Source organism: Rattus rattus, chromosome 7 (assembly GCF_011064425.1).
Source record: "Rattus rattus isolate New Zealand chromosome 7, Rrattus_CSIRO_v1, whole genome shotgun sequence".
Taxonomy (NCBI): Eukaryota; Metazoa; Chordata; class Mammalia; order Rodentia; family Muridae; genus Rattus; species Rattus rattus.
The window spans coordinates 97987455-98013922 of record NC_046160.1 but is presented as its reverse complement, the minus strand read 5'-3'; the positions used below and the strand labels follow the sequence as shown (position 1 = coordinate 98013922).

Below are 26468 nucleotides of genomic sequence, written 5' to 3'. Positions count from 1 at the left end.
TACAGCAAAGGATATCAAATACGCATTTCATTTTGTAAGTAAGAAACTGAAGCTTAGGGAGGTGAACCAACTTCCCTAAAGTTACAGTTCTTTGTAAACGGCAGAACCAAAAATTATTAATGACATGGTGTGGGTGAGTGTTAGATTCAAGAGGATATTAGTTCAAATGGTGCATACCTTGCAGTCCCAAGACTTGAGCAGCTAAAGGAGGAGGGTTGCCACTAAATTTGAGGACAATCTGGGCTATATAATGAGAACAGTCAAAACATAACAAAGAAGGTTTAAATTTGCTTTCTTGTAAGGTTCCATGTAACTGGGACATGAGAGTTCTTGAAGGCATTTTGCTTGAGAAATCTTTGGAAAACAGCCATGTTTCCAGGAAACTCTCTTCACGCATGTAAAAACAGGGATGGGCAAAACTTTAAATGGTGCTAAGTACTTTGCTTGGCCCACTCCCTGTAGTAGAAGAATAGCTGGTCCACCCAGAGATCTGATGATAGTAACTAGGGGCCCTCCTTCAATAGCACAGCGGCTGCACTATGAGCTAACACCTCCTCCATTTTATAAATGAGCTCACTGTTTTACCTATAACAGGTGGATCAGGTAGAGGGGGCACATCATTTTTCTTGAGGATGAAAATGAGTATTTACTAATTAGGCTTGGTATGGCATTAAAAAAAAGATCACAGGCATCTGAAACAAACAAACAAAAAAAGCAAATAGTTCTGCCCGTGAGAACAACCCTTTCCACACACTCCCCAGTTTCTCCTCCTTATCCACGATCCAGTCTCAACTTTGAAGCCATAGTGCCTAGTTCCAGCATGGAAACCTGCTTGGTGCTTCCGTGTAATATTAGTTCTTCAGCTTGGGATGGTAAAATCATCTTTTCCCTTGTGTTCAGCCGGAGACACGTCCTTCCTTTGTCAGTTCTGACCTGCTGCCAGTTAGTAGGCTTTGGACTTGGGGAAGATTCCCAGGAAGATATGGAATGAGCGCACTACAGACTGCATCCGTGGCACTCTTCCCTTTAAGCAAGCAAACTAGCTAGAGGCAGACTCTGCACTTCTGCAAGGTATGAAGTCCACAGGCAGCGCAGGCCGAGGCCGCCTCAGCCTCACAGGCACCTCAGCACTTTCCTGAGCTCTCAGACTGCACTCTAGCTTTCCTCACCTTTTCCTCTCAGGTCTGGTCTCTTGCTTTTCTCCTTTTTCCCCCATTCTTTCTCCCCCTCAAGTCCCTCTTTTCTCTCTAACCCCTTCTACCTTGTTAGCCTCCTCCACCTTCTGGGATCAGGAAAGCTCAGGAAACCCGCCCCCCCCTCCGCCCCCAACCCCTTATCAAGCAATCTTGGCTTGCCTCCAATGGTTGGCTGGTGGCAGGTAACTGTGGCCCTTGTCTGCTCTCAGCAACTTACTTTTCTAGGCCATTTGGAATTGAAATTGCATCTAGAAACGGGGAGGTGAGAGAACTGAAGAATTCCATAGGCAAGAAATAGAGCTTATCGAAGGTGGGGTTTTTGTTCCTTTAGACCCAAAACAAACAAAAACAAACAAATAAAATACAAAACAACAAAAACCCAAACAAACAAAAATTTAAAAAAAAAAGCAACACAAAACAAAACCCAACAATAAGCAAAAAGAAAAGGAGACTTGGGTGTTGCCCTTTGAAACATGGCGCTGTAAGAAGGTAGACAGGAAACGCCATCAGTGCCCATGAAGGCCTGGGCTTCTCCTGCACCCCTCAGATATCGGGGTGCTATACTGAGCCCCCCATTTTCCACTCAGTTGGTATTTATAAGAGTCACATTTGCCCTTACCATACCTGCCATCACGGTCTGAATCAAGAGGTTCTAAACAGATAGCATCTGCGCCAACCTCCACAGACAGCCATAGAACACAGAGCAGCAGACAACCAGGCTCCAGGGCTCTTGATCTCTAAGAGGAGGTGTGGGGGGGCTGGGAGTGCCGGAAAAGTTCAACACAGAGCTGGAGGAAAAGCAAAGCTGGGGGTGGGAGTGGGGGGGGGGCAGTCACGTTGCCCGCTAACCTTGTGAGTCTAAAACCAAAGCGTGCGCTTTGAACAAGAATCTCTCCCAAACCTCCCGCGTGCTGCACAGGCTAACCCAACAGCCTCTGTTAGTTCAAAGTATGTGTGTTTAAGCGTTCCTTCCTTCAAGTCTTCCTTGTCCTGCTGTTAGCATACGTCTATTTTAAATTTCCTCTTATTTTACAAAGGAGAACGGTGGGAAAGGTGGAAGTAGACGGGTAGGCGTGGCCAAAAGCACCCTGGAAAAAAAAAAACAAACCTGTTTTCAGCAGCTGAGATAAGGAGTGGCTGACCTTTGTGGCAATTATCCACCAACCTTTGTGATAGTAGTCTGAGCCCCTAAACTTAGATGTCGAGTCCCCGTCGTGAGACTGGCCTAATTCTATGTTCCTTATGGCACCTGGTCACTGGCTGTGCAAAGCCGTTATTACCCAAAGTACCATAATAATGGCCGTGCCCTCCAATGACGTCATTGTTTCCTATCTGCTAGGACACTCATTGCCTTCTGACTTGCCCTAAAACTGGTAGCACGGCACACCGCCAAGGCTAGCGAGGAGGGGGCTGCTGGCGAAGCATTCAAAGGCTGTGTAAAGGGATGCTGGGATGCTGCATCCTCACCAGGTAGCTTCCTGTCTGCACATTCGCCTCACGTGGGATGTTAGCTCGGGCCTTCCGTCTTCACTTCCATCTTATCGTGGTCAGTGCGTGGTCTTTTCCTTCAGTGAAATGATTCAGGCGTCTCTGGAGTTATTTTGGCTTTCCCACTTTCCTTTTATGGATTTTCTGTGAGTCACTGAATCGAATGGGAGGTTATTTCTAAATTGGAAGGTGAGGATGAGAGAAAAAGGGAAGAAGGTTCCAGAAGATAACTGGGGGGGGGGAACCCCACTTTATTGTTATGTATAGTTACTGGAGGAATAATTTCTGCTTGGTTTGATGATAGAAATTTGCAGTTTATCTGAGCTCAACTAAAAATACATGCTAGAAAATAGACACCCCTCAACCCTGCCCCATCCCAACTAATAAGCTTCGTAGTTTTAGATCTGGAGCTTGCTTTGCAAAGGGCAGAGGGCTAATAAATAGAAGAGATATGGCACGAAGAGTTACAGCAAAAAGGCAGGGGCAAAGTACACAATTTCCAAAGTCCACTCCTGGAGCCACAGGAAGGCCTTTATTCCAAGACCTTGTGTTTGAGAGCATAGACTTCCTTAAAAAAAAAAAAAATCTATTATCGTAGCTTTGCATATTCCGGGTGGAGTTGTGGAGAAGGTATATTTAAACTTGACTTAGAAACTGAGAGAGTAACCAGGCCAGCATTTTCTTATTTAGAAGCAGGAAAAGCGCTGAAAAGGAAAAAGGAAAGCAGAGAGAGCTAATGACGAATGCATTTCTAGGAGCAGAGTTTTTATAGCAACACCAGATTTCTCAAAAAATGCCTACTGAGATTTGTACCCAAATGAATAAGAAGTGCAATCATTTATTTTCGTGTATTGTACCAAGTGATGGGGGGAAAAGCCCTGCGATTCATTCAATGGTCCTAATTTAGACTGCTAAGAATAGGAGAGGTAGAAAGAGAGCGAAAGGAGAAAGGGAGAGAGAAGAGGGAGGGAGGAGAGAGAGAGAGAGAGAGAGAGAGAGAGAGAGACACACACACACACACACACACACACACACACACACACACACACAGAGATTGATTGATTGATTAGTATCTGGCAGACAGCTAGCAATACAAGAACTCCTAAACTTAAAACTCAGGTAGTGCTAGGAGGTGGTAGTGGGCGCGTGAACTTCTTATTTCTAAAGCACTATAAGGATAAATAGCTGCCCATGTTTTCAAATCTTGATGGTTGTTTGGTCACTTGGCAGACCCAGGAGAGTGGGTCTGGAAGCTGAGAAACTCTTAAAACGACAGACACAATTATAAATATTATTTCTTGACGATATTTATAAATGCAATGGAAACAGACTGCTGCTTAATAAACAGTTGCGCTCTGCCCTAACCTTAAGCATGGAGACTACCGGAAAGAACTTCAGGGAAACTTGAAGAAAACACGAGGGAAAATTTTAATCTATGAGATACCTTTCTGTTGAGGAATTGGACCGTTCTTAGACACAGCCCCAGAAGTCGTTCCCTCCTTAAGCTGGCAGAGATGTTTCCCCTTTTAGGAAGAGAACCAGAAAAGTAAGAGTTTACTGCGCCAGCCCCACAACAAAGAGTTAACCCTTCCCGGTAACCTCGGACGTGAGCATCTGCCCCTTCTTTGCTTCTACTGCGCAACCAAACTGTGCACGGGGCTTGAACCAACCGCGGCCAGCACACTCCTTGCCAGTTAAGGTAACAGACACTATCAGTAGCCTATCATAACTTCGAACTACCCAATCATCAACCAATTACAACTAAAGCACGATCTAGGCCGGTCCAGGTCCGGGCGGGGGCGAAGACTCGGTCCAGGAAAAGGGGCGGTAAAGACAGGATGACGGGCAGGAAGAGTCAACCAATCATAGCAGAGAGCCGCCGCCCCTCCAGCCAATGGATAAGTTGGAAGTGTGGGATGGGGCGGGCCTGTTGTCATGGGGGAGGTGGTGGCGCTTGGTGACTACTGGCGGCGGAGGTAGAGTCTGAGGCGCCGGAGTTGTGCAGGGCCAGCGGCAGGTGAGTGCGGGTGCGGCGGGCCTGAGGTGCGGAGGCGGTGGCGGGCCGGAAACTCTAGCTGTGCGCTCGGGAGGCAGAGGCCGGGGGCCTGGGCTGCGGGCCCGGGTGCGTCGGGGTCGGGGTCGGCGGGAGATCGGCCGGGTTCCTGCCGTCGGAGTTCGCGCTGGGAAGGTAGGTTGGCGCGGGACTCCGGCGGGGGCAGGCCGGGAGGTCTCTTGGGCTGCCCAGAGGCAGCCCTGGGGACAGTGACGGGAGCCCGTGTGTGTGCGGCTTCCTGAAGAGACCGGAGCGGCGGGGGTCTGCGAGTGGGGGCGACCCGGAGCAAGTGGCCCCGGGGCCGGAGAGACGAGGGGATACCGGGGTTTCTCGGGGCTCTGGGAGCCTAGGGGGCCGAGAGAACTGGGAGTGGCCCCTGTCAGAGAGTGGTGGGAGGTGAGGAGACCGAGGGTGGCGGGGGTCCGGGGTGACAGGGAGTGGAGGAAAGGCACCGAGTACGGTGCGAACCCCCGTGAGAAGGGCAGCTGTCGGAGGAGGAAGGGTCTGCGGGGTGGAGACCTTGAACGAACTCCTGCGGGGAGGGACCGCGGCGCCCTGCCCCCCACAGCGGGTCTGGGACTGGAGTCTGGACTGAGGGAGGACCCTCAAAGTGACGGCTTCGAGTCGCACGAGTTGGGATTTGAGACTAGGATAAGGGTTCAGCGGCAAAGTGGAAGTTCCCCTTAAGCAAAAAGGGTTGGAGGTAAGAGGGGAAGAGTAATTTCCCTGGAGGGAGGGAGTTAAGAGAGATCTGGGGAAACTTGCCCGGGAGTGGGTGAGTGGTCTTGTGGTCTTGTGGAAGCTGGCCAAGCCAGTGGATATGAGAATTTAACAATGGTGCTAGTGAGGGCTTCCGAAAACAGGAGAAACTAATTATTACTAATATGCCAAGCTGGACCAGAGACTCCGTCCTTAAAAGCAAGGTTACAGTGTCTTGGAGGCTAGGGCTTTAGAAATAAGTTTTAGGATGACAGCGAAAATACTGGAAAATAAGAACATCAACAGGATGGGGAATTTGAGAGGAAAGGGGAAGGGATAGCCGAACTAAAGGACTTCTGTGACTTGATCAGATAGAGGGTATTCATGAAGTGGATAGGCATGCCCTGCTAAATTGAAAATAACTTAGAATTCTTGTACTATTACTTCTTTGGTAATACTAACAGTTTTTACTGAGAGGGATTTAAATTATATTTATTTTATTATTCATTCATACGTTTGTCAGAAAGGGTCTTTCTCTGAAGCCCTGGTGAGATCAAGCTCACCTTGAACTTATAGAGATCCCTCTGCCTCTGTCTCCTGAGTGCTGAGACTACAAGTATTCCAAAAAAGTTGTTGGTTTGTTTTTTTTTTTTTATGAATTTGTAGAATTTTTGGAGTGGTGACTGGTGCAGAACTCAGCACTGGTTTGTTACTTAGAAAGATCGAAGACTGGAAACACCTTCCTACAGGTTGGTTGGCTCCACCTGAGATTTCCGATCCAGAAGGCCTAGGGGTGGGGTTCAAGAATTTCTCCCAAGCGATGCTTAGTGTTCTTCATGGGATCATATTCTGAGGACAACTTGCTTTAGTGAAAAGTAGCAGCAGTCAGAACCTTAAAATACTAGAATACCTGCCCATCTTGCTGAAGAGATGAGAGAGAGAACACATCTTATTATAAAAGGTACCCCCCCCAGTACTGTGGGTGATATTAAATATCTCACACATGCTAGGCATGAGCTCTATAAAAAGTGCTACTCCCCTAACCCAAGAATTTTTTTTGAGATCTTAAAAAAATGGAATATTGAACATAAAACAGAATATACTACTTGATAAAGAAAACTCTTGTTTAGGGAAACTTCTTATATCTTTTAAGTCACAGTGTAAAATCTTTGTCTTACAGTCAGAAAAGTTTGACAAACTATTTTGAGTCACACAGCATGGCAGAAGCATCAATATTAAGCATTCAGTATTAAGGAATTAAGTTATTTATTTTGTGGTAGTTCTCAGGTGGTGATACAGCAGTTTGAATTACTGTGAATTGTGTTGAGCCTCTGATTCTGGGGAACTTTTTTGGATCCCGAGAACCTGGCATGCTCACTTACAGGGAACGTGAGGCAGAGAAACAGTGGCGTTGTTCAGATGGCCCTCTGCAGCTTCACCTGTGCCCTCCTGTTGCCAGTTTTCCTCTCTCTGTACTGAGAAGACATATTAACATTGATCAACTAACTCAACATTGAACTGGTTTAGAATATTTCATGTATAAAGGATAAATAAGCACAAAAGTAAACATTGCAAGAGAGAAAAATGAAAGGATAGCTTAATTTTAGAGGCTAATCTCAGCACTCTGATATCTGAGGCAGGAGGATTGCTGGAAGGCAGTGGCCAGCCTGAGCTAGAGAATAAGACCAGGCTTTAAACAACAAAACCAAGGAGGGAGAAAGGAGAGAGAAAAAATACTGATGGGGTAGAGGCTCAGTTACACTTGTGGGTTGTGAAGGAGCTTTTGTTTTGTGGATTTTATTTTCCTGAGAGTGAAATGGGTTCAGTATATCTTGTATACTTAACTTGTCTCAGGAAACTAAATGTAATTTACAGTATTTAAAGTGTATATGAACGTTTTGTCTTATTCTTAGAAAAGTGTTTTTTTTCTCTCTCTCTCTCTCTTTTTTTTTGAGCTGGGGACTGTTTTTTCTCTTGAAAACCAGATTAACTGTCAGGCATGTTGGTGCACAGTTATAATTTAGACACCTGAGAGGATGAAGCAGGAGGATTGATGTTGATTAGAGGCTAGCCTGGGTTACACAACAAGCTACCCCCCTCTATCCCCCTCTTTTTTTTTTTTTTTTTTTAAATCTTTTTGAGACAATGTAGCCCTGGCTGTTCTGGAACTGGCTCTCTAGACCAGGAACTCAAGAGATCACCTACCTGCTTCTGCCTCCTGAGTGCTATGAGTGAAGGGGTGTGCCACCACTCCTGGTGAAGACCTTTTCTCAGTGACAGTAACAACAAAACAAAACAAAACAAAACTGAGGACTAGATGGCTTGTTTTCAAACAAGATGGAATTGATTTAGATCTGTTTCTGTGGATATAAGAATAAAGAAAGCAGTACTGAAAACTGAAAAAGACAATCCTTGCAGGTCTCTTTAAAAACCTTTAATCCAGGGGATTATGCAACCTTTCGTTAATGTTTTATGAAATTGTGAAGGAATATTGCTGCAGCTGTGCATCAATACTTTTCAGTTTTTTTCTCTTTTTAATTCTATTTCAGATGGTTCCAAACTAAACAAAATTTTGATTCCAAAATTAAATTCCAAATGGGAGGCCAAAAACCATATAATCATTTTATGATTTCAAAAATAGTCTTTTCACAAAACAAATTCACTATTTGGGGTTGGGGATTTAGCTCAGTGGTAGAGCGCTTGCCTAGGAAGCATAAGGCCCTGGTTCGATCCCAGCTCGGAAAAAAAAAAAAAAAAAAAAAAAAAAGAAAAAAAAAAAAAAAAAATTCACTATTTGGGGATTGGGGTAGATGAAACTTCCAAAAATGTAAACTTTCAATTTTTTTTTTACATTGAATTAAATGCAGTTTTCCTATCACTATTGGATTGCACTTTATATCTTTGTGAGCATAAGAATTTTGTAAGAATTAAAATCTTAAATATGGAGAGAAATATAAAAGTTCATTCCTCATAATGTTGGATATTGGGCAATTAGATTACTTGCTTTAATAACTGGACTTTATTCAGTTAATGTATTATTCACCCATAATTTAATCATACTTATCTATGAATAGCTTTGATTGCTCAACTCGTTTTACAGTGAAATTCATTAATCTGTAGTTGGATAAATGATAGATTTTGAATCCCAAAGAAACCTTTCCCAACTGGACTTGAGACTCACTTGCACTTATCAAGGTTTATTTAGATAAGTGATTTTTAAATGAAACTTTAATTAGTAATAGTTTATCTTATTTTCTATTTTAGGCAGGCCTCTCTTTCCGTTATAATACCTTCTGTTCAGCCTTTTCTGCCTCCTGGCCTCAGCTACTCATATAGTAATCCTTGGAAATGTTGGTGCCTGGGAATCCAGCCTGTAAAAGCCAAATTCCCTCTCTCTGTGTGGTTTTTACTTTGCTTCAAGAATTCCTTTATCAGAAAAGATCCTATAGTAAACTCACTACCTTTTTTGAAAAGTGCTTTATTCAATAAAGTGCCTGAAAAACTCTATTTTTTAAAACCTTGGAGTTAAGATAAATCCTTTAGTTGCAAAGAAATTGTGGTTTTATAACATACTGTGAATTTTATCCTTAGATGTAGAACTACTGTACAAGGCTTTAGGATACACATTCAGAAGTAAGACAAGAATAAAGGGAACTTTTGGAGAATACATACTATGCACTTTGAAATCTTGATGCAAAAAGAGGCTTGAAGCTAAGGAAGAATAGGCATCCTTGACATGCTTAAGGAAGAGCTGGAGGATCTGCAGGAAATGTGGCTAGAGGAGGGAGCTGTCCTTGGCAGTTTTCCTGCAGTGACATATGTAAAGGAGGACGGTCCTGTTTGCAACTTTCTGGACTTATTCTTAGATCCCTACAGTTCCTGCTGCTTCTCATAACTGTGTTTTCTCCCACTCAGGCAGTAATGCTAGAATGCAAGTAAGTGAGCCGATGCTTCTGAGTCCTGCGAGATGAGAGGAAGGGCAGGACCGTGTAGGCTTATTGCTTCCCTCAGCCCTTAGTGCTGGTGATCTGACCCAGGACCTAGGAGTGAGCTACAGCCTTGCCTCAGCCCTGTGGAGTTAAGAAATCTCAGGATTAGCCAAAGAGCTGTTGTGTTAGCCATTAAAGTTCAATGACTTGGGGTTGGGGATTTAGCTCAGTGGTAGAGCGCTTGCCTAGGAAGCGCAAGGCCCTGGGTTCGGTCCCCAGCTCCGAAAAAAAGAACCAAAAAAAAAAAAAAAAAAGTTCAATGACTTCCCCTTCTCTCCCAGCAAAAGCTGAGTTTCTTTTCATTTATTTTGTATTTTAAATTAGGCATGGGCTGTGTTTTTAAATTACATGTGTGCGTAACTCACACACACACACACGTATGCACGTTTGTCAGACTTGGCAACAAGTTCCTTAGTGGCTGAGACAGCTCCTTGGTTGTTTTGTGTTTGGAGTACTGAGGATCCAAACCAAGCCTTACGAATGCTCAGCAAGCATTCTACTTTTGCGCTCCAGCCCAATTCTTCTCTCCACTTGCTTATTGCTTCCTTATGCTTTAATTTCTTTTTCTTATTTTAGTTAAGTTTTGAGGTGCTAGAAATCAAACTCATGGCTTTTTATGTGTTAGGCAAGTGTTAAAACACTTGAGTCTTAGTCCCAGGCCTAATAACTAGGCTGCTTTGTTTTAAAATTTTTAAAAGTTTGTTTGGAAGTAGGGTTTCAACTCATAGTTTAGTCTGGTCAGTAACTTGCTGTGTCACCAGATAGATTTAAGCTCAAAATCCTTCAACCTCAGTGACCATAATACTAGGCATACAGGTATGTACTAAGACATAGCAACTAGCCTTAAACTAGCTATCAGAGTCTTGGATTATCTTACTAGAGAGCAAGAGCTCAATTATGGTAATTTGATTATATTGTTTATATATTAATTCAGAAAATGATTATTAAATTTTTCCCCTAGGGTGTGTGTGTGTGTGTGTGTGTGTGTGTGTGTGTGTGTTTATTTAAAATTTTTCATACAGGCTTAGGCTGTACCTTAGGCTGGCCTTAGACTTTTCAAATAGCTCCTGGTTTTTCAGTCTTCACCTCCGCAGTCCTGGAATTATAGGTATTGTACCACCGTGGACCCCGCCTCCCCATTTTGTTAGTGAAGAGGAAGGATAGCAAAGTGAGAGAAAGGAAGAACCTACAAATTTGCCAATTTTATAACTTTAAGATGGATCTCGATTATCTTTTGCTTCGGAAAGGGATGTTAGTCTGTATGTCTTCATACATTTCAGTCATATTGTGGATAATGCTACTAATTCTTAAAACTTGCTTTTATTTTCATTTTTTTTAAATGTGTATTAGTGTTCTTGCCTTGTACTGTGTGTGCCTGCTACCCTCAGAGGTCAGAGGGGGGCATTGGATCTCTTGGAATTGAATTACAAATGGTCTGAGCTACAATGTAGGTGTTGGGGCTTGAACCTGGGACCTCTAGATGAGCACCAAATTCTCTTAACTGCTGATCCATCTCTCCAGCCCCCTTTATTATCGATTTTATATTTAGAATGAGAATGTATTACCTTTCCTTATCACTGACAAATTCCCAGAAAGAAGCTGCTGCTGAAGGAGGGCTTCATTTTTAGCTTACAGCTTTAAGGCAGGGGTGGCATAGTGGCTTTGGGCTCCATCTGTAGCAGGAGGAACTTGCATTGTAGGTTGTAAAGCAGAGAACTTGGACTGGAACTGGAGCTGAACCGTAGATCTTCAAGACCTACTGTCCAGTGATCCACTTCCTCCAACTGAGCTGCAGCTTCCAAAGCTTCCACAACTTCCCCATAAGCACTATGTGATGCCAAATGTTGAAACACCAGAGCTTTTAGGAGACATTTTACATCCAAACTATTACTTTTTTGTTGTTGTTCTTGTCCCTCATAAGCTTAGGTGTATTGCTCATAGTGTGAAATACATTTAGTTCAACTTCCAGAGTCCACAAAATTGTAACAGTACCAACAGTTACTAAAGTTCAAAGGCCAAAGTCTCTTGACTCTTAGCCGTGAGCAACTATAAAATAAAAACAGGTTGCCTACTTCCCTTGCACAGTTAAGAAATGAGGTTAGCAAGTAAAAATTAGCTGAAACAAGACTAAAACTCAGCAAGGCAAACAAATCCTGTACCTCCATATCTGGCTTCTGGGTTTTGTGGTGGTGTCACATACTTTAGTGGACTGGAGCTTAGCCCTTAGTGTTGTCACTAGTATAGCACATGGACCTTTCTCTAGGGCTGGCTCTTCTCAGTACCTGTAGCTTTTTCAATTTCAACAGACAGTTGAACAGATAACAATTCCTGGTATCTCCAACATGCTGGGTTTCCATTGCAACTTAGACTTCTTCCTCGGAGCGTCACACATCACTTTCTCAGGGCCTCTTTGTTTGTAGTGCCTCTCTGTTTATATTACTGGGCCTCATTAGCTTTTTTCTGGAACCTTGGCACAAGTATGCCTCCAAAATCAGCACCACCTGAATGGGGACTGTTTGCCAGCTCGGCATGTAGCTTGCTTGGTTCCTACAGATATTGTAATTGTAGCAGCCTTACCTGGGTGGGTGAATCTTAGGTGGCCCTGTTGGATTAGGGTGCCACTGCTCTGGCATTCTCTGTTCAAACACTTCCCTTTTCCAGGCACTCCCCTTTTAATTGAAGATTTACCAGAGGTTGCATTGTTTCACCCTAGAGCTTCCTCTGGGTGGGGTCTTTCAAAGTGTATAGCTTTTCTAAAGTGTAGCCAATTTAATAACGGAATATGGGTATTTTTAAATATTCATCTCATACACAACTTTAAATGTTCTTATGCTTTTTCCCTTGCCAAACTGCACATTTTTCATGCCTTTCTGCCCCATTTGGCTTAGATTTTTCATTGAGAACCTAGTTGAAAGCAGCCAGCAATAAACGTGTCACAGCCTAGATGCTGTGCTGTGCGTTGAAGTTTTCTCTTCCAAATGATTAATACATTTTGAATTTAACCTTACTCAAATTATCAGGATATGGAATATAGCCAGATTGCTCCCTACACCCAGAATGTAACTTGAATTGAGCCTGTAGACCAATTCCTGTTATATCTTTTTCTCTCAAAAGTTCATGAGTCTACTGTCTGCATGTCTAATGGCATTCTGTTCTTCTGATTCCCACCAAAATGGCTGGTTAAGCTCTGTTTACAGCATTCCAAGACTTGTTTAGCTTGCTGATCCAAACTCTTCCACATTCTTTCCATAAATTAGTTCCAAAGGCCTTTGAACCACACTGTCAGGCTTACTACAGCAACAGCTCCATTCCCGGTACCAATTTTCTGTATTAGTTAACCGTTGTCCCTCTGGAGAACTAAGGTAGGAGAGGTTTGAGTCATATTTTAGTGGAAATAGAGTCCGTCTTGTCAGGGAAAGCATGGTGCTGCGGCTCTGTCCTCTGTGGTTGGTTGGTGCTTTTGGCATGGTTTGTTATAGCTACATAGACAAAATAGAGAGCTTGGGCTCAAAGCCTGCCCCCTAGGAACCTACTTCTTCCAGCTAGGCTCCACCTCCTAAAGGTTGAACACACTCCCAAAACGGTGCCACCATCTGGCTACCACGTATTCAAACATGAGCCAGTGAGCCATGAATCCAAACCATAACACACTTTAGGTCTTGATATTTCTTAGTTTAAATAAATCCCTCTTTTATCTTCTTTTTTTTTTTTTTTTTTTTTTTTTTTTTTTGGGGCTGGGGACTGAACCCAGGGCCTTTCGCTTCCTAGGCAAGCCCTCTACCACTGAGCTAAATCCCCAACCCCCTCTTTTATCTTCTTAAAACAAAAAGACAAATCTGGAGTGTTACAGAGCCACAGATTAGCCTGATTATTACATAGACATATCTGTATCTGTCATATAATAATATTGGAAAAGATGTGATTACATCTAGCGGAAGCATGATAAAACGGATAAAATCCAACTTTTATAAAGTTGTAAAAGAATATAAGTATAAATTATATAAAGAAATTATCTTATTAATTTATGTCTAATAAACATAGTTTATTAGAGCTTTTACACTCAGTTTTTTCATCTATAAAATTGAATCTATTCTATGCTCATTACCAGGTTAATGTTGATAAATGAGAAGTCTTTTGTAATTTTATAGTTTATAGTTTATAACGTTTATGCTATAGTCTATAGTATTTGTGGGTAAATTGTTACAGTTAAAACAACTTTAGGCTTAAAAATTTCTCTTTTACAGATTAGCTGAGCTAATATCCCAGTTATTGTAATTATATGCCGTGTGGCAATTAGGAAGAGAGTATACTTTAACATTTTACATATGGGGCTGGAAAGATGGCTTAGTGGTTAAAAGCATATACTGCTTTTGTAGAGGACCAGCATTTGGTCCCTGGTACCCATGTCAGGTAGCTCATAACCTCCTATAACCTAGCCCTAGGGAGTCCAGCCCCGATTTTTGGACTCTGTGGATGCGGCACTCATGTATAAACCCCCACAACAGACAGCACACACACACACACACACACACACACACACACAGACAGCACACACACACACACACACACACACACACTATTAAAAGTAAAACCTTTTAAAAAATGAAATTTTACATTTTAAATCACTTTTAACTACTTTTGTTTTTGTGTTTTTGGCTTAATTTGTTAATTTGGACTAAAACTCCAGGCAAATTAGGCCAGTATTTTATTGTGTAGTTAAATGCTGTGTCTCTAGCATGTAAACTGAACCTCTTCCAATTAAGTAAGTTTTTACTAAGAGTGGCAAGGAAGCATTAACTCTCCTTTTTAGAAAGAAAGTTCAACATTATATTAATGGCTTTACTAACACCATTGCTTTTATTGAATGGTTTCATTTAATAATGCTGTTAATGTCTGTGTGTCTGTGTGTGTGCGCGTGTGTGTGTGTGCGTGCGTGTGCGTGTGTGTGTGTGTGTGCGTGTGCGTGTGTGTGTGTGTGGACAGAGTCTTGCTCTGTAGCCCTGCTGGCCTGGTACTTGCTGCTTAGTGCAGGCTGCCCTTTAACTCAGAGAACTTTTCCTGTCTCAGCTTCCCAAGTGCTGGGGAGAGTAGATAAATATACACAAAAAGCTGAGTCCCTTCCACAGCTATACACAAAAATTACCCCAAAGTAGGTCATAAATCGTAAAAAATAAGAAAATACATAATATATAGAGATATATTAAAAGATTATATAAGACAGAAGAAAATATATAGAAAATTATCTATACAAGGTAGAAAATACAAATCATGTCTGGTAAGAGACTTATATCCATAACATATAAAAAATTTATAACTCCTAACAATGAAAAGACAATTTTTTTTCAAAAGATAATGAATCTGTTGATAGGAGATCCGAATAGACATTTTTTCAAAGGCATAAAAGGCTAATAAACACATAAAATTTTCAACATCATTAACCATCAGAGAAATGCAACTTAGCATCTATTAGAATGGCTATAGCTAGTCTTAACACATGGTGACATATACCTGCTTGTAATCTGAGTTCTAGGGAGGCCGAGGCAGGACAACTATAAATGTAAGTTCAGCCTGGGATGTATAGTATGATCTATATTAAAACAAAAGTTATATATTATATCAAAAATAAGACCTGGAGAGTGTAGCACTCAGTGTAGTCCCCTGTGGTGGATGTGGCCCTTGGCTTGATCCCCAACATGGCAGGGAGGGACAAATAGCAAGTACAGATGAGGATGTGAAGAATCTGGAACGCTTAGAATCTGCGTGTGATCTGGCATGCTCGTAATTTCCATAATTGGGAGGCGGAGGGAGGAGGATAAGGAATTCATGGTCAACCTTCACAATATAGTAGAGTTGAAGGTCAGCTGGGGCTATATGATACCCATTTCAAAATACCAAAAGGAAAAGAAAAGAAATTGAAATTTCTATTCTCATTGCCTGCAGGAATGTAAATACTACAACTGCTTTTTAAAACTCTACAGGTGGAAGCCCATGACATAGCTCAGTGGATAAAAGCACTTGCCACACAAACCTGGACACTTAAGTCTGATTTCTGGAACGTACATAAAAAGCAACAACAAAAACAAAAACAAAACCCTACCATATAACCAATATACCCAATAGAAATAAAAACACATGTCCACACAAAAATTCATATATGATAGCTGAAGAGATGGCTTGTTGGTTAATAGTGTTTGTTACTCCTGGCTGGAGAGGTGGCTCCATGAGTAAGAATACTGGCTGCTCTTGTAGAGGACTCAGGTTTGGGCCCCAGCATCCATATTAGGTTTTCACAACTGTTAACTCAGTTCCAGGAGATCTAATGCCCTCTGGCCTCTGTGCTCATCTGCATGCATGTGGTACACATAAGCTCATACAGACATATACATGTACACAATTTAAAACAATGAGTAAATCTTCAAAAAGTGCTTGCTACTCTTTTAGAGTTCTGTCCCCAGCAACCACTTTAGGCGGCTCACAACTACCTACAATTAGCTCCAGGAACTGGCTAAAAACTGTAAGAAATGGGGTTGATGGATAACTCGGTGAATAATGGCCCTTGCCCTGGAATCCTGACAGTCTGTGAGTTTGATCCCAGGAACTCAGGTAAAGGTAGAAGGAAAGAACTGACTTCTTTTTTTTTTTTTTGGTTCTTTTTTTTCGGAGCTGGGGACCGAACCCAGGGCCTTGCGCTTCCTAGGCAAGCGCTCTACCACTGAGCTAAATCCCCAACCCCAAAAACTGACTTCTGACCTTTGTATGCATGACATGAAATGGATGCTCCCCCACACATCCTGTACAAACACTAATTGTAGTCTTTTTGTTTGCTTTTTAAATAAAAGATGGACTGAGGGTATAGCTCCTCAGTAAGGCACAAGATTGGAGCTATAGCAATACTAAGAAGAGAAAAAATAAATATCTTACAACTTAGAAGACTTATGTGACATTTTGAAAGAAACTTACTGGTTTATAGAACTCTTCTTGATTTAGAGTTAAATATATATTATTTGTTATTAAAAAATGTGTATACACACACACATACACACACACACACAAAACTTTTCTGTGCTGGATACCTAAGGCCTTTTGCATTTTAGGCAAATGTTCTACTGAACCATATCCTTACCATTAAGTTGGGCTTTTAAATTGTTTTCCTTGTTTTCTTTTTCTGTATTACAAATCAACGTTTTGTTTACAGCTGTGGGTGGTTTGTTTATTGTATGATTGTGTACCATGCACATGCAGTGCCTGCAGAAGACCAAAGAGGACACCAAATCCCTTGAGCTGGAGTTGCCAATGGACGCTGGGAATCAAATTAGAATCCTGGAAAAACAGACAGTATTGAGCCATCTCTCTAGCCCTTATGATTTTAATAGGTCTTTATTTATCTCTTCTGGATGACTTAAAAACAAAAGCAAGGGAAGTACTTACCTCTGCCTGTCTGTCTGTCTGTCTGTCTATCTACCTACCTATTTTCATATATATGTACATATATACGTATCTGTGTATGTGTTTTACATTTGGATTTTATGTGTCTCATTTCTGTTTTTAGGGCTCTGTTTCAGATATGAGGCCAGTTCTTTGCCAGGAATGGACTGACTTCCCGGGAAGCAGACTGCTGGCTTGATTGACATCTTGCCATGCCTTTCTTTTCCTTTTGTTGTTTTGTAAAAGTTGAGTTTTGTTCTGTGGAAAATTACTGACTCTTCTAATTATTTTTCCTAATTCAGATTAAATATGTTGGTGTATGTTTACTTTGCACTGAATTCTTTACTTTTTCATTATTAATAGATTTGTTAGCAGACTCTGAAGAACTTTGACTTCATTTGATAAATTGAGTATTCATAACTGAAATTACATTAATGGCGTTCCTTTAACAAATACTCATATTCTTGTGGTCTTTTTCCTGCATCCAGTAGACCTAGTTAGTGAGGGAGTATGTGTTGTTGTAAAAATATAAAAATAAAAAAGAGGTATTGTTGTCTTTTACCCCGCTAGGTCCAGCACTGCGGTGCCCCAAGATGTCTGCTAGATATCTTGGCGGAAGCACATCCCTACTCCATGGTGGCCCAGTGTCTCTTGCCACCACACACTTTCCTACACTCAAACTGTCACATAAAAGAACACACAACACAATAACCTTTGACCCAATTGGTAAGATATAATTGTCCACCCAAACATACAAAGCCTGGTACCATCCATCCCTTAAGAACATTTGTAACAACCTGTAAAGGTACAGCGTAGAATCTTAACGTCACCCGCCATATTGCCCTGCCACGGCTTCTCGCCTTGTCCCTCCTGTCTCCCTTCCTTTGGTCCTAGTCTCCTCCTCTTCCTTCAAACTTCTCTCCCGCTCATCCTTCCTTCTCCTCCAATCACAGGCTTCTATCCTGTACCTGCCCCTCACTTGTATTTTACAGATTCGATGGGGAGAAGGTTCTGGTGAAGTCACCTGGCCCCTGAGTACTGACTAGGCAGCTGTCCTTGGGGCAGTGGAACAGTGGAATTAGCATCAAAATACAGATAACTCCAGGGCAAACCATAACAGGTAGTGGTGGTGCAATGCCATTAATCCCAGCATTAGGGAGGCAAAGGCAGGTGGATCTACGAGGGAGTTCCAGAACAGCCAGAGCTACATCCAGAAACCCTGTCTTGGGGGATGAGTGTGTGTGTTTGTGTGTGTGCGCGCACACTCGCACCTGTGCGAATATATGCACGCGCCATAGCAATGTCTGTTGTTCCCATTATTGGCATACAAATTTAGTTAATGTGATATTATTTGAGTATACAAGGCATTTATGCCACTGGGGCAGAGGTTGTGAATAGCTTGGATTTACAGCTGGGAAGAGGACCATCTTGTTTTATATCATAGGCAGTGGGTGGTTTCAGCTCTGTCCAGAACAGGTGGAATTTTATATTATTTACCTTCTGTTCCTCTCAAGATGCTTGCCAACAGAACTCCTTTCATAATTAAATTGTAGAGTTCCTTAGGATGACCAAGAGTAAATTCTTTGGACTTGAGAACTCTCTTTTTTTCTTTTCTTTTTTTCCCCCCGGAGCTGGGGACCGAACCCAGGACCTTATGCTTGCTAGGCAAGTGCTCTACCACTGAGCTAAATCCCCAACCCCGAGAACTCTCAAAAATTCATCCGTGGCATGGTGATGCCATGGTGATGCATGGTGATGCCTGTCCTTAGCCTTAGTATGTCAGGAAGCAGAGGCAGGTGGATCTCTGCAAGTTAGAGGACAGCTTGGTCTGCATAGCCAGCTCCAGACCAGCAACAACTTTATACACTCCAGGAAGAGCCTATTCCAGTCCTAGTCAGCTCTGCCCCATTGTCTCCACCTGACTAAAGGTGAAGCTGACAGATCAAAGAGATTTACAAACTGGCAAAGACAGACCTGATCCCTCACAAATGGGTCTGGTCCTTGGTGTTGCATAGTACATGTGACTAGTAATAAAGTACTTTTTTTATATTTTTGAGACAGTCTCACTATGTAGCCCAGACTTGGCATCAGATTCAGAATCCAAATGCCTTAACCTCCCAAGTGCAGGATTATAGGCTTGTATCACTGTACCTGAATACAGTGAGGAACTTCAGTTTTTAATTAGCGTACAAAGTAACAGCTTTTCTTATGGCATTTTCATACATACTTAGTTTTGATTGATTCTGTCCCTCTCCCCTCTTAAATAGAGTATGCTTTTTAATATAAGTACTTGAAAATGGTTTACAGCTGCTGGGGATCATTTCATTCATTTCATCTTTTGTGCAATCAATTTTATAGCACTAACTTTTAGATTCTTTAATTTTCAGTTATAAATGACTAAAATTATTCAATGAACATTTTAAAAAAGTGTATTTTATGTGTATGGGTGTTTTACATGCATGTGTATGTAAGTATACCACGTGCGTGCCTGGTGATATGGGTGTTTTACATGCATGTGTATGTAAGTGTACCACATGCGTGCCTGGTGACTGTGAAGGCAGGAAGGGTTCCTAGAACTAGAGTTAGACCTGTGAGCTACCATGTGCTTGCTGGGATTTGAACCAAGCCCTCTAGAAGAGCAGCCAGTACTCTTAGCCACTAAGCCTTCTCACCAGAGAACATTGTTAACTATAAGTCTTCATTTATATTTCTGTATTTTTAGAATAGATTCTTTTTTTTTTTTTTTTTGGTTCTTTTTTTTTTTTTTCGGGCTGGGGATCGAACCCAGGGCCTTGCACTTCCTAGGCAAGCGCTCTACCCCTGAGCTAAATCCCCAACCCCTAGAATAGATTCTTATAACCAGAATGATTAATTCAAAGTATTTTAACAGACTTTCAGGCTTGGGAAAGCACTACACAGTTCCTTTCTAGAAGTGGTGCCAGTTTGTGTTTTTATTAACAGTGAGGCTCAAATGCTTGGTACCATAATGGGGAGAAAATGGTAACTGATTCTGAATTTTGTATATACTTGATGAATTCAACATTGTTGATCATTAGAACACTTAAAGTATGATCATACGGGTTGAAGCAGAGACTTAGTGGAGCATTTTTGTGTTTAACCCATGTGTAAGAAATGACAGTCCTGTAGGTTAGGTAATGACCAGCAGCGTCAGTGTGTTACAAGACTTGTTCTCAGTTCTTACATTACTCACTGACTTAATCCTCTCAGCAACCCGTTGAGTTGCTGTTTGGTTTTATTTTCCAGCTAAAAACTTTGAGGCATAGAGAGCCTGAGTTTAGCATACACATTGCCCTAGGTCCAGTCTTTGGCACCAAAATTACAAAATAAGAAAAATAAGCTCATTAACCTTTAAGTATTTCCTTTTAGTGATGGTATGTATGTCTTACTACCTGTCATTTGTCTTTGGGGTGACCTGTAAGGATGGATTCTTTGGGTGGATAGTCTTCAAACTTGTGATTCAGTATACAAAAATAATCCGTAGAAAATTGTTTCAAGATGTTTTCCCCCAAATTATAAATACCCTTTTGTATGGAGGGGAAATATATTGCCATTTCGCTAAACCAGCATTTACTGGTTTAGTATAGCAACAACCACTTTTGTACTAAATCAGTATAATCTGTAATTACAGTCTAAATATTTATCCTTAACTCACAGACAGGATGTGAGGACTGATAGAAAGTGGAAGGTTCATAATCTCACTTCATTAAAAACAAAACTACTTCTGAGAGCCTAAATGAATACAAGTTGTTAGATAGCTGTCTTTCTGTTTTCTTATCGTATATATCCAAAATAAACATACTATTTAATTTGTACAGCCTTAAGAGAATTTAAACCCACATGGTTTAATGGATTTAACATGCACCCCTATACCCTGTGACTGTTAAGGCTTATATGTGTGATTTCAAACATTCCATATTAAATTTTTTTTTTCTTTTTTTCGGAGCTGGGGACTGAACCCAGGGCCTTGCGCTTGCTACCTGTGAAGAGACACCATGACCAAGACAACTCCTATAAAGAAAAGCACTTAAGGGGTTGGGGATTTAACTCAGCGGTAGAGCACTTGCCTAGCAAGCACAAGGCCCTGGGTTGGGGTCCCCAGCTCAAAAAAAAAAAAAAAAAAAAAAAAAAAAAAGAAAAGCACTTAATTACAGTTTCAGAGGGCTAGTCCATTTTCATGGCTGGAAGCAGACAGACATGATGGTGGAGCAGTAACTGAGAGCTTTACATCTTGAACCATAGGCAGCAGGCAGAGAAACTGAAAGAAGGATGGATGGATGGATGGACGGACAGATAGATGGATGGACGGACGGACAGATAGAGGCAGACAGACGGGGCCTGATATAGACTTTTGAAACCTCACTCACTCACAGACAGACAGACATACAGACAGCGCAGGCCTCGTATAGTCTTTTGAAACCTCATAGCTCACACCCAGTGACAGACCTTCAACAAGACCACACCTCTTTATCCTTCCCAACAGTCCAACTAGGAACCAAGCATTGAAGTATATGAGCCTATGGGTTCATTTCACTCAAACCACCACAAGGTCTAAGCTTATTTTCTCTTAAGATTCAAAAACTCGTATTTATTGTTGTTATACTCTTTGTAAAACAGTTAGGGTTTTCATACATAGCTAAATGTACACTTACAATAATGATCTAACAGTAGTAGAAGATATGTATGCAAGTGAAATGAAAACATCACACAGAACCTTATATGCTTAATGCCTTAACTGCCTCAAGCCAGAAATTGTCTAGATATGTTTGTAACTGGTAAGCTGAGACACTTTGGTACCTCCATACAGTGGTATTTTACAATACGAGTGAATTCAGACTCGCAAGGCTATGTGTGATTCCACTACAGTATCTTTTAGATACTGTGCGCACGCAGGTACCTACAGAGATGAGAAGACGGTGTCAGATTTCCTGGAACTGGAGTTACAGGCAGTTGTGAGCTATCTGACATGGGTGCTGGGATCCTAACTTGGGTCATCTGGAAGAACCTCCTAACCACTAAGCCGTCTCTCCAGTCCCCCTCTGTAATATTTTAAAGCAGGTAAAACTACAGGGATAGAAAACTGTCTGGTAGTTTCCAGGAGTTGAAGGAAGGTTTGATTGCACATGGCATGGAGGGACTATTTTAAATATTCTGTATTTTTTATCCTGACCGCTAGAAAGGCTACCTGACTATGCAAGTTCATAGTCAGAAATGTACAGTAAAAAGTTGGGGTTTAGTACATGTGCAGTATATCTCAAAGTTCTAGTATATAAAATATTTAAAAATATTTGGAGCCAGACATGTTGGCATACATCTGTAATTTCAACGTTTGGGAGGCAAAGACTCTCTAAAGTTCAAGGTCAATTTGGGCTGCATAATGACTTCCAGGCCAGTCAGGGTTGCATAGAGACAGTGTCTCAAACGTAAAAAAAAACAAAACAAAAAGAAAACCCAACTTATTTCAACAATTTTGCAGAAATACATCACAAACAGTGTTTTAGCTTCAGCTTATTATCACTTGGGGAGGAGAATGTGGTATATAGGCATTATTAGCACTGGAAAAAATCTTTGATGTTCTTGAGAACATTATGCAAATGTTACATATCTTTATGCCTAGCTGACTTCATAGCATGCCTTTAAAGAGGAATTACAGTGTACATATGGTGGTGCATGCCATTAATTCCAGCAGACAGAGGTGGCAGAGGCACATAGGTGCAGATGACCTTGAGTTCAAGGTCAGCCAGAACTATATGGTGAGAGCCTGGTTTTGTTTTGTTTTGTTTTGTTTTTAAAGATAGTCCAGTGTTACAAGAGACTAAGAGACCTTGACTCTATTCTTATTTCTAGGTTTAGAGCCCAGACCTGGTTGGATTATCTAAAATTGAATGGCTAATTAGTGGCAGAAACAGATTGTAAATTATGGAATAGTAATTTGGTATTGATTTGACTTAATGCATACACTTAGAACTCTGATTTCTAGTTATTCTCTGTGGAGACTGTTTTAATTTCCTTTTAGAACCTTTCAATTGTGTCATCCTAAAAGTAGAAACCACTCCCTTCCTAGAAGTAGGAAGGCCCTGTGTCTGGATGATAGGAGGGCAAATAGCAGAGATCTCATGGCACTTGAGTTTGCTTATAGCCAACAAATTAAGATACTTATTTAGCTGAGTGCAATTTGGATGTTTATACTATAAGTTATCACGTACTTCCATTAAACATGTATTTTTAATTTTATTGTATTTAAAGAGGTTTAGTGACAGGATCGAAGGGATTTGAGTTTGCTGGGTTCTTTGCAGTTATCATAAGTGATGAGGATTTTCGTAAATACCGAGGAAGGTGACAGAGCTTCAATCATCTTACAGTCAGGGAATAGCGAATGCAGTGTCCTTCAGAATACAGCGGCAGCCTCAGGTCTTCTGGTTTTGAGATTCAGATTTCATTGTTCTCTGGGGCTCTGGTTGTGTAACATTTTTATAGTTGCCGCTGAACCCCGATTCTAAAACCGTCCTTAGATTTCCTTTCCCAGAGAGATTGATGGCTTGAGAGCTAGTAGGTGGCTGGATTCCCCCCCACCCCCACCCCAACACACACACACTTTGATTTGGAAGCTTTATCCATGTTCTCCAGGATTTCTAGTGCTTTTATTGTTTTTCTTAACCGTTATTTATTTTGGGTGTGGGTGTTGGTGCCGGTATATATGGAGGGCAGAGGACAGCATAAGAGAGCCAGTTCTTGCTTTCTTCCATGTTGGTCCCATTTGGGACCAGGGTGTTAACATTTGGCAGCAAGTGTTCTTACCTGTGAAGCCATCTTTCTGTGTCCCCATTTTCCCTCCACTCTAGCTTTTTACAGCGTGCATGGTAGTGATCCAAACTCAGTTCCCCATGCTGGCATTACAAGCACTGTGCCCGGTGAGTCATCTCCCCTCCCCATAGATTGTTCTCACTGAGGGTGGATATCCTTAAGTTTTTATCTACCCTCATCATATCTTTTTTCACTGTATAAGAATTTATCCTTGGGCTGGAGAGATGGCTCAGCAGTTAAGAGCACCCGACTACTCTTCCAGAGGTCATGAGTTCAATTCCCAGCAACCACATGGTGGTTCACAACCATCTGTAAAGAGATCCGATGCCCTCTTCTGGTGTATCTGAAGACAGTTACAGTGTACTTATATATAATAAATGAATAAATCTTAAAAAAAATTATTAAAAAAAAAGAATTTATCCTTGCCAAAGTTAAAAATTGGTAAGGCTTTTTATTATCACATTTAAGTTCAGGGTGTCTTGAAATCAAACATAGACCTCAGATTCTCCAAGGCCTTTAGTGTTGTTTTATTTTATAGTTTAGTTTTTGTTGTAGTTATTATTTTGACGGGATCTTTTCAGTGTCAGTGCAGGCCTTGACTCATGATCTTCCTGCCTCTATTGCCCAAGTGATAGGATTAGATGTTGGCCTGGGCCTAATTTGTAATGGGAACAGCATTGCTGCCTGTGACCTTCGAGGGTATGTCTCTTGCTGCTGTAAGGATTGGGATAGTATTGGTATTATGGTATAGCCATAGTATTCAGTGAGCAGGAAGCAACCAGAAACCCCAGATACCAAAACCCCAAGTATGATGCAACCATGTGTGGTTTCTTTCAAACATTCCTACAGACCTTTCTGTAGGTGAAAAACCTGTTCATACTCACTCGATCGGTATATCCATTTTGTTTTATATTTAAACACAAAGGAATTTTTAAACTTGGTTTTAGTAAGACTGAATTTCCTGAGAAAGCAGCTACTGAGTAAAAAAGAGAAACTGTACTTTGTTTTGTTGAGGGCTTTAGAAGAGTTGTTTGCTTCTTAGGAAATCTTACTCTCAGTGGCCTGCTCTGATTGTCCCATTCACCTCATTTGTCTCACTCTGCAACTTTAGCTATCATATTCATGGCAATTTGATATAAACGTACAAGTGTTATTTCCTTGATACAAACACTGTGTTTATCCCTGAGTACTTACATATTAAATTCAAGTGATTACTTTTCTTTTTTTGTCTTATATGATATTAGGCATTATATTAATTTTTCATTGTTTTGCAGTAAAATCTCACCATGCTTTCTTCCCAAATTCATGATCTTCGGTCCTCCTCTACAGCCACCATAGCACCTGGAGACCAAAGGTGCATGCCATTGTACCTTTTGTTAATCTTTAAAATTTGAGGGCAGGAGGCTGGAGAGATGGCTCAGTAGTCTTGCACAGGATCCCTCTGTGGGCACTTGTACTCAACATGTACATACCTCCACATGGTTATACACAATACTCATAAAAGTAAAACTTTAGCCAGGTGGTGGTGGCACATGCCTTTAATCCCAGCACTCAGGAGACAGAGGCAGGCAGATCCATGAGTGAAGCCAGCATGGTCTACGGAGCAAGTTCCAGGACAGTCAGGGCTACACAGAGAAACCTTGTCTTGAAAATCCAAAATAAATGAATAAATAAATAAGTAAAACTAAAAGAACAAAATGAAGGCAGATTTTCCGCTTGTGTAGTGTTTCTGCTTTATGCCCTTGGTAGAACAAATGTATTAAACCGTGTTTTCATAGTCATAGTACAGTCCAGGTTACATTTTGAAAAGAAATAAGATCCTCTGTTATTAATAATCACCTGTCTATTTTCCTCCTCCCCTTTCCTTTCCTTTTTCCTTCTTGTTATATTATAAAGTGTTTACTATATTGACAAAATAGTACATAAGTAATGATGCATATACTGTACTTTTTTAAAAAGATTTATTTATTATATATAAGTACACTGTAGCTCTGTGGGACTGTAGAAGAGGGCATTTGATGGGTGTGAGGCACCATGTGGTTGCTGGGATTTGAACTCAGGACCTCTGGAAGACCAGTCAGTGCTCTTAACCACTGAGCCGTCTCTCCAGCCCAAAACTGTACTCTTTATGAGTCTGTCTGTTGCCCAATTTAAGAAATGACAGTGCCAGTAAAGTTGGTATATTTCTCCTGATTTCCATTCAACTTAACACTATAAGTAAAACTATTCAGAATTGTGTTTTAATTTTCCATTATTTATTTATTAAATTTACATCTGTATCACTGTCATTCCCCCCCCCCCCAGAGTCCCTTCCCCTATTCCCACCCCTTCTTCTCTGAGAGGGTGAGGGCCACCCCTGGGTATCCCCCACACCTTGGCACATCAAGTCTCTGCAGGGTTAGGTGCATTCTCTCCCATGGAGGCCAGATAAGGCAGCCCAGTTGGGGAATGGATTCCACAGACAGTCAATAGCTTTAGGTGCAGCCTCTGCTCTAGTTGTTGGGAGACTGAGCTGCACATTTGCTATGTATGTGCCAGGGGCTGTGGTCCAGCCTGTGTATTCTCTTTGGTTGGTGGCTCAGTCTCTGAGAACTCCCAAGGGTCCAGGTTAGTTGACTCTGTTGGTTTCCTGTGGAGTTCCTATTCCCTTTGGGGCCTTCAGTTGTTTTGATTTTTGTTCATCAACCCCTTTTCCTTCAGAATTGTATTTTTTAATTTTGTAGTTTAAAAAAAAAACAAGATTGTGTGTGTGTGTGTGTGTGTGTGTGTGTCTGTGTCTGTGTCTGTGTCTGTGTG

The 26468-nt window shown here is 41.4% G+C and overlaps 1 protein-coding gene across 3 annotated transcripts in view; it reads left to right on the top strand.

The window, feature by feature from the left end:
* Nucleotides 1–4623: 4623 nt before the first annotated feature.
* The window catches only part of Numb (NUMB endocytic adaptor protein), a 123129-nt gene continuing 101284 nt past the window's right edge, over nt 4624–26468 (top strand). The window contains exon 1 of one of the 3 annotated variants that reach the window (XM_032908103.1): nt 4624–4701. The gene's annotated coding sequence lies outside the window, so the exon portion shown is untranslated. The other 2 variants (XM_032908102.1, XM_032908104.1) reach the window with 2 other exon arrangements.